This window comes from Scyliorhinus torazame, chromosome 8 (assembly GCF_047496885.1).
Source record: "Scyliorhinus torazame isolate Kashiwa2021f chromosome 8, sScyTor2.1, whole genome shotgun sequence".
NCBI classification, from domain to species: domain Eukaryota; kingdom Metazoa; phylum Chordata; class Chondrichthyes; order Carcharhiniformes; family Scyliorhinidae; genus Scyliorhinus; species Scyliorhinus torazame.
In genome coordinates this window covers 238,371,887-238,387,092 of record NC_092714.1, presented here as the reverse complement: position 1 = coordinate 238,387,092, position 15,206 = coordinate 238,371,887, and the positions used below count along the sequence as shown (strand labels likewise).

The following is a 15,206-nucleotide window of genomic DNA, read 5'->3' as shown; positions in this document are numbered from 1 at the left end:
CAAAATGATTGATATTCACCACTATCAGGATGCTGCCTTCAAGCCAAAAAGATATTCTGCCATCACACAAATGAGTATTGTGATATATGAATTTCAGTGGCAGTGTGCATAGGTATTTTCCCTCTCTCCATTCATCCTGCAAGCGCGAGTCCTTCCTGTTGTTTGACCATTAACATGCTGGAGGCCATGTTTTAAGAGTCAACCCAGCAGCTGTTGGCTCCAGAAGAAAAAAGATAAATTGCCCACCAATATCTTGACAGTGTCTTGACACAGGATCCAGAAAATAATTTCACCTAGTCTGAAATCATCCAAGTCATCAATCCACAAGACGCATGTACCACTTAATTTTATTGGACTTTTAAACTATTTAACCTACCCTCCCACGTTGTAACTTTCATGTGTGGGCGCATGTGAACCCTTGAATGCATGTGTGTGTGTGAGTCGAAGCATTTTTAAAATTTTAAACAAATACTCCTTTCTTTAAAAACTTACAACATGTCTGTGTGGGTTATTTACAGCCACAGCACATAAACAGTTAAACACACTCAATTGGTAAGCACCAGCCCTTTCCAAGGGCCGGTCCAACTCAATGGGCCAAATGGCCTCCTTCTGCACTGTAAATTCTGTGATTTTATGATATCCTTTAACAGAAAGGATCCCTTGATGCAGTCAGACGTGAACTGGGAAAGGAGGACAGCCATTCCACCTCTTCTCACCTGATCGTAACAAATACTTATTGCAAATACTTATTTATAAATGGCCCATCTTTCTCTCCTCTTTCAAGACCTCTTTCAAACCTGCCTTTTTGACTATACCGTTTGTCACATTTCCATGTAATATCGCCTTCTTTGGCTTGGCGACTTTAAAAAAAATCTGATTACATTTCCTAGGGTATTTTTCGATCGTAAAGGTGCCATAGGCAAGTTGCTGTAATCACCAATATTAACTTCCAGTGCACAATCCAGAAGAAAATGTCAGCATGAACATCCCTTTTTTAAAATTCATCAAACACTTCAACTTCATTTAATTAGTTTTCTCCAACGGGTTGTGTGTTATCTCTGGCATGTACTCAGTTTTTGGATTATAAACAGTGCATCTCTATCAATGCAGAATGGAATTTAAAGGACGATGATGCAGTGGGGGAGCTGCATTTGAAGGGACGCAGCTGATAACTGTGTAGCCCTGATTCTCGAAAACACACTCCAGGCAAGTGCTCAAGATGCAGGATCTTCGAATCGGTACTTTTATAGTCCGAAGTAACTTACTTCCCATTGATGATGATAACTTAGTTGGAATTCATTATCTCAGTTCCTGATTACTGTAAATAATGGAAGAGTTACTCTGTTTTATGTAAATTTTCAGTTCTATATCAGAAAGTATATGAAGTTGCTGATAAAATCTCTCAACATTCCTACTGAATCTCAGAGGTGAGATCTAATTTTAGTGAGAATAGGTCACAATAACCACAGTAGTATACCACAGCGCAGGAAATGCGTCATCAATGTGAAAGTAAGACAACTTTCAGTCAAAATTAAATCTTTATCTTTTCCATTTAAAATACAGAATGTCAACTGTAATGCTGTGCTATTGAAAAAAGTTTAATTCAGGGTTAATGTTTCCAACAATTAAACAAAGAAAGCAACAGGATGAACTCCTTGTTGTTTCTGCTATACCTATGCTGCTGGAGATGCCTAGAATTAAGAAGTTCAAATGAAAATGATATCTCCCATCTGTACCATCTTGAAGTCACTTCTCCCAAGGTTCTTCAATCTTTTTGGCCTTTCCTGTTATCTGCCTGTCTAGCCCCTGCTTGGCTCATTTGCATAGTAGTGCCTGTCAATCTGTACAACTTTCCTGGTTTTGTGCCCCAAACTTAGACCCGAAGAAGAAAGCATATCACCTTCCTTTATCAACTCATCTCGATGGAATTGAGGAGTTTGAGTGCTTTGATGGAGTCCTTAAACTTTATTTCACAATTATAAGGGCAAATCTTTCTCTGGGCTCAGAAAGATCTGACCTGTGCACTTTCATGGCTCACAAACAGCACACCATACTAATGTGTGATCATGCACGCCATTTCTGTCTTTTCACATTGGGGTCAAGTTTGCAGTGATCTGCGTCGGGAGTGTGTGAGAACTGTGGGTGCGGAAGCAGGCCAGTTAGAACATCCAACCTGGTTCTCGAACACAGTATCCAAGATCCCAACTTTAAAGGCCCTTCTAAATCTCACTCCCCCGCATACTACAGCCACCTTAATATCAGCCCATGCCCCACAGATTGCCCATGCCATCTCTATGCCCCACATATCCTCCATGCCACCTCTATGCTCCCACGTATATTCCTCCATGCATACCCTATAGCCACTCATCTGGTATGCACTGTATACAGTTCTCAACTTCCATGCAATATCAATGGAAAATATTTTACATTCCTTGCAAAAAAAATCTAATAAAATCATGCATACCATTGATTCTGCGAAAAAGTCCTTTTGCCATATGAAAAGATCCATGTAATTCTTGGTAATCCTATTAATTTGTGGCAACAAACCAGAAGCCACAGCAAAGGGACCATCAGTTATGCAACTTTTTGAAACTGCCAGTCATACTCAGGTGAATGTAACACCTACTATGCTGAAATCAATTTGTATTTGAAACTCAGCCAAGCATTCTTAGTGGCCAAACAACTGTCCAAACAATAGATTACTTTCTGAAAAGGAAAGAACAGCAGGTGATCATTTCAATTGGGGGCCACAAGGCCTGGCCAGTCTTTTGTTTAATATTCGCTCTAGAAGTTGGCCTATACATGTCGTTTCCATGTGCCCTATTGATTTCTCTTCTCTGATCTGTCAGTTTCTCTCCACAAAAATCAAAATTTGGGGCAGCACGGTAGCATTGTGGATAGCACAATTGCTTCACAGCTCCAGGGTCCCAGGTTCGATTCCGGCTTGGGTCACTGTCTGTGCGGAGTCTGCACATCCTCCCCGTGTGTGCTTGGGTTTCCTCCGGGTGCTCCGGTTTCCTCCCACAGTCCAAAGATGTGCAGGTTAGGTGGATTGGCCATAATAAATTGCCCTTAGTGTCCAAAATTGCCCTTGGTGTTGGGTGGGGTTACTGGGTTATGGGGATAGGGTGGAGGTGTTGACCTTGGGTAGGGTGCTCTTTCCAAGAGCCGGTGCAGACTCGATGGGCCGAATGGCCTCCTTCTGCACTGTAAATTCTATGAAATTTTTTTTTTTTTTAAATTGACCTACATTCTTGCTGCCTTAATTGACAAGTAGGAACTTGAGAAAATCAGGGAAGTAACACATTTTAAATTGAGGTTTCTGATGTTATGCTGTAGAGATTATACTTTGGTTCTGGCATGTTTAGCCTTTGTTTCCTGAAAAACCAGTATCAACCTTTATCTGATGTATATGTAATATTACAATTTTTTAAGCCAATAATCATGAGTCAACTTATACATCAGATCGGCTTTTACATGGGAGTATACGGTATTTTTTGAAATAACAATCGGGTCAAAATTAACAGTCACTTGGGCAAGGGTGAATTATTACAGCAAATTGTGACTAACTGAGTTGAGGTTCTTGGTGAGGTATGGCTGATGAGGTAAAGTGGCTGCTGTGGCGTACATGGCCTTGCCAACAAAAGTGAAGCTCCTGAACAGTGGCAGCATGGACACAAAGTTGGCTGAGTGATAGGGAACAAAGAGTTGCGGTGAACAGTTGTTTTTCAGACTGGAGGAAGATATCCAATGAGGTTATCCAGAGATTGGTACTTGCACCACTACTTTTCTTGATATATACTGTATAAAAATAGCCTAGACTTGGGCGTGCAGGGCACAATTTCAATATTTGCAGATGATGCAAAAATTGAAAGTGTCGTGAACTGTGAGCTGGGCAATGTTTGATTTCAAGAGGTCAAAGGCTGGTAGAATCAGGCAACATGTGGCTGGTGAAATTGAATGCAGAGAAGTATAAAATAATATATTTTGGTAGGAAGAATGAGGAGACACAATATAAATTAAAATGTACAATTTGAAAGGGTCCAGGAACAGAAGGATCTGCAAGTATATATGCACAAATAGTTGAAGATGGCATGGCAGGTTGAGAAAGTGGCTAAAAGGGCTTACAGAATCCTGGGCTGTATAAATAGCCGCACAGAGTACACAGATAAGGGCATTATGATAAACCGTTATAAAACACTGGTTAAGCCTCAACTGGAGTACTATGTTCAATTCTAGACACCACGTTTTAAGATTGATGTAAAGGATTGTGAGAAGATACAGAAAAGATTGACAAGAATGATTCCAGGGCTGAGGGACTTCACTAAGGGTTGTTCTCCTTAGGAAAGTCAAGACTGGGAGGAGTTTTGGTAGAGCTGTTCAAAATCATAAGGGATCTGGACACCGCAGCAGACACAGAGGAATTGTTCCCATTGACAGAAAAGTAAAGAACCAGAAGACACCAATTTAAGGTGATTCGCAAAAGAACCAATAGTGACATGAAGAAAAGCTTTTTTACTCAGCGAGTGGTTAGGATATGGAGTACACTGCCGGAGAGAGCGGTGGAGGCAGATACAATTGTGACTTTCAAAACGGAATTGAATAAGCACCCGAACAGAAAAAGGTTGCAGGGCTACGGGGAAAAGGCAGTGTTGTGGGTCCAGCTGAGCTGCTTCCAAAGACAGCTGGCAGGGACAGGGCAGACCAAATGGCCTCCTTCTGTGCTGCAAACGTTCTATGATTCCATACTGTTTACCATCTAATGCAACATTAAAAGAACTCTTAGTTGCCTCCGACATGGCTGTAAGGTTCAATCTTTCCTGTAATGCTGGAGTTCAGTTTTGTAGCTTTTCTTTCTACTGCAGTGAACTCGGTGAAAAGATCCTTGGCAACAAATAATTAGATAGAGGAAATTTGAGCAGTTCTACATGAAACAATTTCGAAACATTTTCACATTGCCTTAAAGTAAATCATTTAGAAAATGAGCAACAAAGTAGTCTATTTGACTTAAGGCACCCAAATGACGCCTGCAGTCTAGGGAACAATCATTTCAGGATCAAAATTGCTGAAAACGCAACTAAGTTTAATATAATTTGGTGAATATTTTCTTAAAGAGCTCAAAAATATTTTTTTATACAATTGCTCGTCTTAGTTCTCCAATACCTATGAGCATTCAACGATGGCTTTGTCAGGGGAAAATCATCTATTACTTCTTGAATGTAGCATCCAGGAAAATTATCAACAAAGGCTCTCCTTTTTGATACACATATTTCTGATGCTATTTTTACTCAGTACAAATACTGGGTTCCAAGCAAAGGCTGAAGTTCTGATACTTTCTACTGTTAGTTGTCTAGTCAGATAGTTAGACCATAAGACATAGGAGCAGAACTAGGCCACTCGGCCCATTGAGTGTGCTCTGCCATTCAATCATGCCTGATATTTTTCTCACCCCCATTCTCCTGCCTTCTCCCCATAACCGCTGATACCCTTATTAATCAAGAACCAATCTCTCTCTGTCTTAAAGACACTCAGTGATTTAGCCTCCACAGCCTTCTCCAGCAAAGAGTTCCACAGATTCTCCTCACCCACTGGCTGAAGAAATTCTCCTTCATCTCTGTTGAAAGGATCGTCCCTTTAGTCTGAGATTGTCCCCTCTGGTTCTAATTTTTTCTTATAGTGGAAACATCCTCTCCACGTCCACTTTATCCAGGCCTCGCAGTATCCTGTAAGTTTCAATAAGATCCCCCATCAACATTCTAAATTCCAATGAGTACAGACCTAGAGTTCTCAACCGTTCTTCATACTACAAGCTCTTCATTCCAGCGATCATTCTTGCGAACCTCCTCTGGACACTTTTCAAGGCCAGCATATCCTTCTTTAGATATGGGGCCAGAAACTGCTCACAATACTCCAAATGGCACCTGACCAGTGCCTTATACAGCCTCAAAATTACATCCTCCTCTTGTATTCTGCCACTTTTGACATGAATGCAAACATTGCATTTGCCTTCCTAACTGCCGACTGAACCTGCACGTTAACCTTAAGAGAATATTGATCAAGGACTCCCAAGTCCCTTTCCTAAGCATTTCTCCCTTTAGAAAATAGTCTATGGCTCCATTCCTCCTTCCAAAGTGCATAACCTCACACTTTTCCACATTGTAGTCCATCCGCCACTTCTTTGCCCACTCTCCTAGCCTGTCCAAGTCTTTCTGCAGCCCTCCTGCTTCCTCAATACTACCTGTCAAACTTCCCAAAATTGGATTACATGGAATCATTTTGAAATAAACTGGAGCGTGGTAAAACAGCTGTTCCTCAACTGCATCACAAACAAGTTTATTCAGTGAAACAAGTATACATCATGTGGAGGATAGTTTTTATTCATTCATGGCAAATTTCCTTCCCTAATGGACATTAGTGGACCAAATGGGTTTATGGTCATCCTTAGACTTTTAATTCCAAATTATTTTGAATTCAAATTTCATCATCTATTGCGGCAGAAGTCAAACCCAGGTCCCCAGAGTATTGCCCCGGGTCTCTGGAGTACCTGTCCAGTGACAATACCACTATGACATCACCTCCATAGTTCTCTGGGCAGAAAATTCAGAGAATTCATGACTCGGAGAGAAGAAATTCCTCCTCATCTCTGTCTTAAATGAGTGACCTCATATTCTGAAATTATGCCCCACAGTTCTAGATTTAAGGATGAGGAGAAACGTCTTCTCAGCATCTAGGCTGTCAAGGCCCCTCAGAAACTTTTATGTTTCAACCAGTTCACCACTCATTCCTCTGACCTCCAATGAGCATAGGCTCAACCTTAACGAGACTAAAACTGTACATCGCTCTCACGTGTGATGTCATCCAACACTATGCAGTGTTGCAATAAGACTTTGCTACTTTTGTAATCATTCGTATTAAAGGCCAACATTCCATTCACCTTTCTAATTACTTGCTCAGGCTGGTTTAGCACAGTGTTGTAAGACTTCTTACTGTGCTCATCAAAAGTTCAGGTGTGCAAAGGGGTGGGAAAGTTCAAAAGCCCCATGGGGTGATCGGGGTGGGGTACAGTATGGTTTGCTGCTGGAGTGGAGCGTTGATACTCTATGGAGCTCTGCACAAGCTTGCAGGAGAATTGTAACAAGAACAAAGCGAGATCTGCCACTGATGGTGGAGTGCCTCATCTGGCAATCATCACCAGTCATGAGCTGGGTGCCCTGGAGCTCGACTGCGGGTAGGGAGATAAGTCATCAGGTTGTGGAGAGGCTGGCATCTCTGAGAGAGGTAAGTGCTCAGAGGGCTGAAGTGTGACAGGCTGAGCATGAAAATAATGTATGGGTGTCTCAATCCTCATAAGGTCTTCAGTGATGCACCAATCACTGAGTCACCATAATGGTGGGAATTAATTCTATGTGATATGACTAATAGTTCTGACCGATTGTTTTTCTCCTTCAAATAAGCCATCCTCCAGAGCCAGCCAGGAGGCCAATGACCCTCCATTGACACCGGAGCAGGTGACAATGGAAGATGCACCCATAGCACACCCTCTCGCAGCCAAGCACCAGCGCAGATACTGGCACGTAGGTGGGCAATAGTGCATCGGCTCAGTTGATAGTGCACAGTGGTGAGGGCACATCACGCTCGCTTGAGCAGATGGTGGAGGCAGGAAGTGCCCAGGGTGCAGGCACTTGTTGGGGTGCTGCCGACTAGGATCATGCTGAGTCCAAGACAGATGATGAGCCCCTGGAGTCGTCAATTAGGCAGCAAATTCTGGATGCGCAGGGAGATCTGGTGGAGATACCTGAGGATCTGCATGCCGTGGTCTCAAGGAAACCTTGCGGAGTATAAGAGCTGTGTTGACCCTTAGCTCTGAACACACAGCCTCATCCATCGAGAGTGGTGAATCTCCAAGAATGGAATGACGGAATCTTGGGTTGTGTTCGGACCTGAAAGCCATCACTCAGGCATGGACATCAAGGGATCATTGTCAGTATGAGTGAAAGATGCGGCACCCAGTTTTTCAGATGGGTGCCCATACTTCATTGGCGAGCAGGGTGTTCAAGACATACTTCACAATGGTGTATGCGCTGGCTGCAATCACTGGTGCCTTCTCTCACAGCACCCAGCGGAGGGCAGCAGCACCTCCGCCTATCTGTCAGTCACTGTGCCATCCTCAGAGTTTTCAGTGACTGAGGAGTGTCCAGCCATGTCGCTGCTCAGGCCTTGCTGGCCAGAGGACAACCATCAATGTTATCTATGCCCATGGGGCAACACAGTCAGCAACTTGACTCTCATGTCACTGTCAGCAAGGGAATTACATAGACATAAGACCTGCAAAGGTATGCCTAAGACAATGAGCACAGTAAAGGCTTGCACTGGAGGGCAATGTTTTCTTTTCATATCACTTGTGTTTAGAAATGATCCAAATGAATGTTTTTGCTTTTTTTCACATTAATGTTTTTAAAAATAAATTTAGAGTACCCAATTAATTATTTCCAATTCAGGGCAATTTAGTATGGACAATCCACCTACCCTGCACATCTTTGGGATATGGGGCAAAATCCACGCAAACACGGGGAGAATGTGCAAACTCCACACAGCCAGTTACCCAGAGCCAGGATCGAACCTGGGACCATGGTGCCATGAGGCAGCACTGCTAACCACTGCGCCACCGTGCTGCCTTTTCACATTAATGTTACAATGATACATTTCTGCTTGCTCACCATCCATGAGTATCCTGTGTGTTTGATTGGTGTTTGCCTCTTCAATGTGTGGTGAGAAAGTTTAGGGACATCAAACTTTATTACTAAAGCTGTGATGCTGCATTGGGCTGGTGGAATGGTTAATTGCGAGACGTTTGGGATGGAGCTGGTGCCCATGGACTCAGACAAAAGACAGCATGCCAACCTAGCTGAAAGAATGCTGAATTAAGGTCTTCCTGGAGTGCCTGCGTCTTTGCAGGTTCCTCATTTCAGCCTCATCGTCCTCACCATCTGGTTGCTTGGGGTCTGCATCTGGGTTTCTCATCTGAGGCAGGTGCACCTGCCTCATGATCCTCCTGGTCTAGTGGTTTCCCCCTGGAGAGAGTGACATTGTGAAGATCACTGCAGACAATGACAATTAGTGACACTCACTCTGACAGACACTGTAGGACACCCTGGAGTGGTCCAGACATCGGAACTTCATTTTCAGCAGGCCAATTGTCCTCTCCACCACCGCCCTTGTGGATACATGACAGCGATTGTGTCTCTCCTCTGCCTCCGACCTAGGTGCCTGAGTGGCATCATTAGCCACATTTTCAAACGATACCCCTTGTCACCAATCAACCATCCGTCATGGCGAGCTGGAGCCATGAACAGCCTTGGCATTTGTGAGTGATGTAGAATGAGGGCACTGAGGGAGCTGTCAGGGTGCCTTGCCCAGACCTGCCCAATCTGGGTCTTGTGGTCACAAGCTATCAGAACATTCATGGAATGAACTGCCTTCTTGTATAGAAAGTGCAGGCATGCACTTTGGCCACATGGGTGCAATCAATGGCACTCTGGATCGTGGGGGAACCCTGTAAATGCAGCGATACCTCTCACCCGCTCAGCTTGGCTGATGTGATCCATCCTGAAATGCATGAATGTTCTCACCCACCTGAAGTTAATGTCAGTCACCAGCTTGACACAGGTGTGTGCAGCTGACTGGGACGCTGCAAAGATCACCCACAGCAGTCTGGAAGAATCCATAGACATAGAAGTTAAGTACCACAGTGATCTTGAGAGCAACAGGCATTGGGAGTCCTCCCACACATTTGGAGGCAATCTCCAATCCAACCATCTGGTCTTGAAAGTCATAGTCTCCTGGGGCACTGGACCTCAATCATGACAAGGTAGTTGGATTATTTGCCTGGGTAATGGTGTCTTCTACAGGGATGTCCTCCTTGCCCTCCCTGCTGGCCCTGAGCACCCTGTGCCTGCACCTCTGCTCTGAGACGATTCCTACGCCCACCTGGCTTCCTCCCTCATTGCCTCCGGTCATCCTCAGAGGAGGTTCTCTGTTGAATAGACTATACCCACTTATGGAGATGCAAATGTGGCTGACCCATGCATAGAGGGTGCCAGACTGATGCAAATCTCCGATGTCAGAGGACAGCAGAGTCCTGAAAGCTCCAGAGAATTCTCCAAAGAATGAAGAGAAGATGCTCAAAATGTTCCAAAAACCCCGAACTCCAGAGCCTGCCTTTGCTCCAGCTACCTGTTATCCTGTCCTTGGATGAGCAAACTGCAAAAACTGATTGGCCATCTGCCCATGTTAGCCATGTGCCAACCTGAAAATCACATGGGCAAAGTAATATGCAGGTCAATTAATCCTCTCAAGTGGCTCCATTATTGTCGGCGGGCGCACGACCAATCCGTGCCTGAGCCAACCAACCGATATGTCAAGTGTCGGCAATGATGTCGGGATACACATCCATCATCTTCACGCACACGCACCCGGGCCACATAAAATTCTGCCCATAAAATATTTGTTCAACTCTCCACCATTTCCTAGTTTCCTATTATTAATGCCCCAGTCTCATCCACTAAGGGGTCAACATTCAGCTACTCTTTTTCTATATATGTGTACAAGCTCTTATTGTCTGCTAAGATTACTCTTTTAACCGATTTTATTTCCTTCTTTTATTTTAGTGATCCATTGCTGGATTCTGAACTTTTCTACTGTTACGACCCACCGCTAATGTTCTCAATATCGCATGCCTTTTCTTCCAACGTGGCACCATCCTTAACTGCAGTTAGCCACAGATGATTCCTCCTGCTCACAGAGTCATTCTTTCTCAATGGAATTTATCTTTGTTGAGAATTGTGAAATATCTCCTTAAACATCAGTCACTGCTTAGCGACCATCAGCCTGATTGAAGTTTCAGACACGTGTTTCCCACCCTCAAAATGAATGTGAAATGCCAACATGTTATGATCATTTTCCAAGAGGATCCTTGACTGTGAGATCATTAATTAATCCTATCTCATTACATATTACCGGGTCTAAAGAAGCCTAAAGTAGTCTAAGAAACTGTCCTGAATGTACTCAGAATCATCGACAACAGAATCCCTGCATTGCAGAAGGAGACCATTCGGACGATCGAGTCTGCACTGGCCCCGATTCCGATGGAGCACACTAACTAGGCTCAATCCCCTGCCCTATCCCTGTAATCCCACCTAACATTTGGACACTAAGGGGCAATTTAGGGTGGTCAATCCACCTAACGTGCACATCTTTGGACTGTGGGGGGAAACCGGAGCACCTAGAGGAAACCCTCGCAGACACGGGTAGAACGTGCAAACTTCACACAGACAGCTATCTGAGGTCACACTCGAACCCGGGTCCCTGGAGCTGTGAGGGAGCAGTGCTAACCACTGTGCTACCGTGCCGCCCGTTATCAACCATTCTACACGGCTACTTATGTCAATTCAATTTGCCCAATCTATATGAAGATTGCAGTCACCCATGATTATTTCAGTAATTTTCTATCAAGTCCCCAGTATTGGTTGATTTAAAGTCTGCTCTACAGGGTAGCTACTGTTAGAGGGCCTATAGTGTAAGTCCATCAGTGAATCAATATCCTTGCTATCTCCACCAAACTGATTCTACACCTTTTTCTTTTGAGCCAAGTTTATTTCTTAGATATTTAATTCACCAAGTCACTGGACCCAGCATGGTTGCAAAGTTCATCCCAATAGAACAGCTCCCTTTCTCCCAGTATTGGTGCCAGTGCTCATGAATTGAAACCCATTTCACCTGTGACACTCTTTGAATCACACATTCAACTCTCTGATCTTTTTTACCCTATGCCAATTTGCTCATGGCTTTCAGCTAGTAAATCTGGAGATTATTACCTTTGTGATTCTGCTTGCTAATTTAGCCCCAGTTCCTCATACTCGCTCAGTGAGTTTCTTTATCCCACCTATTTTGTTGTTACCTACGTGGCCTACGATAACTGAATCTTTCACGTCCCACTCCAAGTTAATCTCAATCTCCTCCAACCCTCGCACCGGGCAGACAACCCAGGCTTTGGGACTCGAGCTTGTGACTGCAGGGAAAAGTATCTATCCCCTTAATGATACTGTCCCTAATCTTTCTTTTTACTGTTCCAACTTTAATAATCCTCCGTACCATTTTGCTGTGGTCAGTTTGCTCATCCTCCCGGCAGTCCCTGCTCCCACCTACAAAAGTAAAAGTAAAGTCGCCGTAGTCCCAGATGGCCATAGACTACTTTCCCCTTTGAGGGGGAGAGCTGACTGATTTAACCTGAGGATCACCACACTTCAGACAAGGGGCAAGGTTGAGAAGGCTGGGCCTTCATGAATAACCTCAGCCAGTACGGGGACTGAACCGCACTGTCGCCCTCGCTCAGCATCATGAACCTGCTGTTCAGCCAACCGTGCTAAACCTGTTGGACAAGCACAAGGGCTAAGGCTCCACCAATATTAACATCTCGATCTCCATAGCTGCATCATTTTGTAGTCACAACCACCTGTCGCTGAACTCCGACAAAATCCGAAACACTGTACTTCAGTGATGTGAGGCACTTATGGGGATTAGATTTACAGGTTTTGAAATATCACTTAATTGTCTATTCACAGTTTTTAATCTGGATACCGTGCGTAAAAGTGGATAGCACTGTGGCTTCACAGCACCAGGGTCCCAGGTTCGATTACCCGCTGGGTCACTGTCTGTGCGGAGTCTGCACGTTCCCCCCGTGTCTGCGTGGGTTTCCTTCGGGTGCGCCGGTTTTCTCCCACAGTCCAAAGATGTGCAGGTTAGGTGGATTGGCCATGATAAATTGCCCTTAGTGATCAAAAAAAGTTTAGGAGGGGTTATTGGGTTACGGGGATAGGGTGGAAGTGAGGGCTTAAGTGGGTCGGCGCAGACTCGATGGGCCGAATGGCCTCCTTCTGCACTGTATGTTCTATCTTGTATAAACTTATGAACTTCATCAAATTTAGTTATATGCTTTACCTCATTACGGCAATTCGGCCTGAAATCCTAATTTAACCCTATTTTTTGAATATATATCAAACTGCACCATTTCCCCCATCTCAACAAATTCCTACATTTGACAAATTCCCTGAAGCTCTGGAGAATTATGAACTGAGATGGAGCTGATCTGTGCTAATACTCATTATTTTTTACTTACCTATTTCATTCAACCCCTCGTAAGAAATTCCCGGGACTGTTGATTTTAATAATGCCGGTGAGGAAAAAGTAGTTGTCCTACCAAATGGAGAGATATGCCAAGGGAGCACAGTAAATTCAGGAAGTGCATGGACACAAAGTGAAACTACTGTATTTAAAGGGCACCATGCAGTTAACACATTGGATAGAAAAGAGCAAAAAAGCTGAAACTGAAGTAAGAAAAGGCAAGTATCTAGCTTTTCAGAGGTTATAGTGCTGCTGGTCCAAATTCTTGAAAGGAGAAATGCAACAGCTGGGAAATAGAGGAAGAAGCTATCGCATGTTGAAGGACAGACCATGTGGAAAGACTTGGCTGCGAGTGAGGCCTCCATAACCCGAAAGAGATATTGCAATGTCAGTGGTAGCTTAATGACATCACTACGTCAGAAATGGTTAATGTGTTTGCAGATGAATAAAACTACAAATAACTGATTCAGAGAGAAATATATGGGTACTCAGTAAGCACAGCATGCCAGGGAATATCAGGCTACTATTGGAGGATGTGCTAATAACAGGCATTTGGCAGCACATTGAAATGGCTACCAATTCTGACCTGGCAGTCAGATGTTAGATTGTGGGAACATATGTGAAGATGGAGATGATGGCGTTGTGGATTGCCACTAGACGTGTAATCCAGAGGCCTGGGCTACTGCTCTGGCGGCAGGAGTTCAAATCATACCATGACAACGTAAATTCAGCCAACACAAATGTAGAATTAAAAGTTAGCCTGATGGGTGTTGATTGCCATAAAAAAATACCTCATCTGGTTCACCACTGTCCTTTAGGGAAGGAAATCTGCTGCCCTTACGTGGTCTGGCCTACATGTGACTCTCGACCCAGAACAATGTGGTTGACTTTTAAGTCCCACTCAGTTCAACGGCAATTTGGGATCAGTAACAAATACTGGCCATGCCCACATCCCACAAAAGAAATATGTAATTTCTTAATTAAAGGTCGGGAGTTCAGGAGGTGGGGTAGTCGGCAATATCACAGGGAACCGTGTCAGATCAGCTCCCCAGTGCATCCCCACCATCGGAGTGAAACTACTGTATTTAATAAGCATCATACAGTTAAAGCAATGAACAGATGCGAGCACAAAAGCTCGCCAAAAGCCCCTGCCAGAAATGGAACTAGATTGGCTGCCCTCCCAAGAAGGAGGAGTAGCCTATTTACATACGTAACCACCCAATTAGGGGCCATTTTACATTACAGTTGGTGTAATAATCCCAGGAGGTGGGAATGAAAGGCCAAACTGGTTTGTTTTAAACTGAAAATAAAGCCGCTACCGCGGCAACAAAACAGGACTATCGGGAACTGCCGATTTGAGTTTGGGCGTTACATTTAAAGGTCATGCTGGGGTGGCCAGCGCCCGCTCACCACGGGAACAGTTATTCTACAAAGCCCACGGGGAGATCAATCAGCAATCCCTTGTGGTCCTTGTGATGGTTATCACAAACCCCTCCCCTTAAATCATCCCCCTCACTCCGTGACAATGAGGCCTTTTTCATTGCTTGGCCCAAGACCTCGAATTGGCATTGGTGGAGCTGGACCGGGGGGGGTGAAGCAGACTGGTAACTAGGTTACTTTCTAGTTGAGTGCCGAAGGACCACAGGTGGTGGCTCGTTTTCGGTGCTGACCAGAGGAGGATCAATTTCCTCAATCTCTATTGCGGACTCCAAATCTTCATCGTCAGGGGGAATGACTCTCGGTCCCCCATAGGCTGAGTCCACTTGCAGCAGGTAGCTGCAACGGGCGTCAAGGACGTCACCTCTGCTGAAATACTTTCCGCTGGAGTAGGTTCCCCGCTTCTCAAGTGGTCCAAATGTTTTTTCATGGCCTATCATTGGACCTTGACTTTGTATGAAACTGGACCAGTCTTTTCCAGCACAACTCCTGAGATCCAGTGGGAGCCATTTCCAAAGGTCCGCACATAGGCGCCATTTCCTGTTCATTTGTCATCTCATTAACAATTCTGCTGGTCTGACTGTCATCAT

At 44.4% G+C, this 15,206-nt stretch overlaps 1 protein-coding gene across 9 annotated transcripts in view; it reads right to left on the bottom strand.

Moving 5' to 3' along the window:
• dnmt3bb.1 (DNA (cytosine-5-)-methyltransferase 3 beta, duplicate b.1) overlaps positions 1 to 15,206 on the bottom strand; it is a 352,173-nt gene that overhangs the window by 211,862 nt on the left and 125,105 nt on the right. The window lies entirely within an intron of this gene.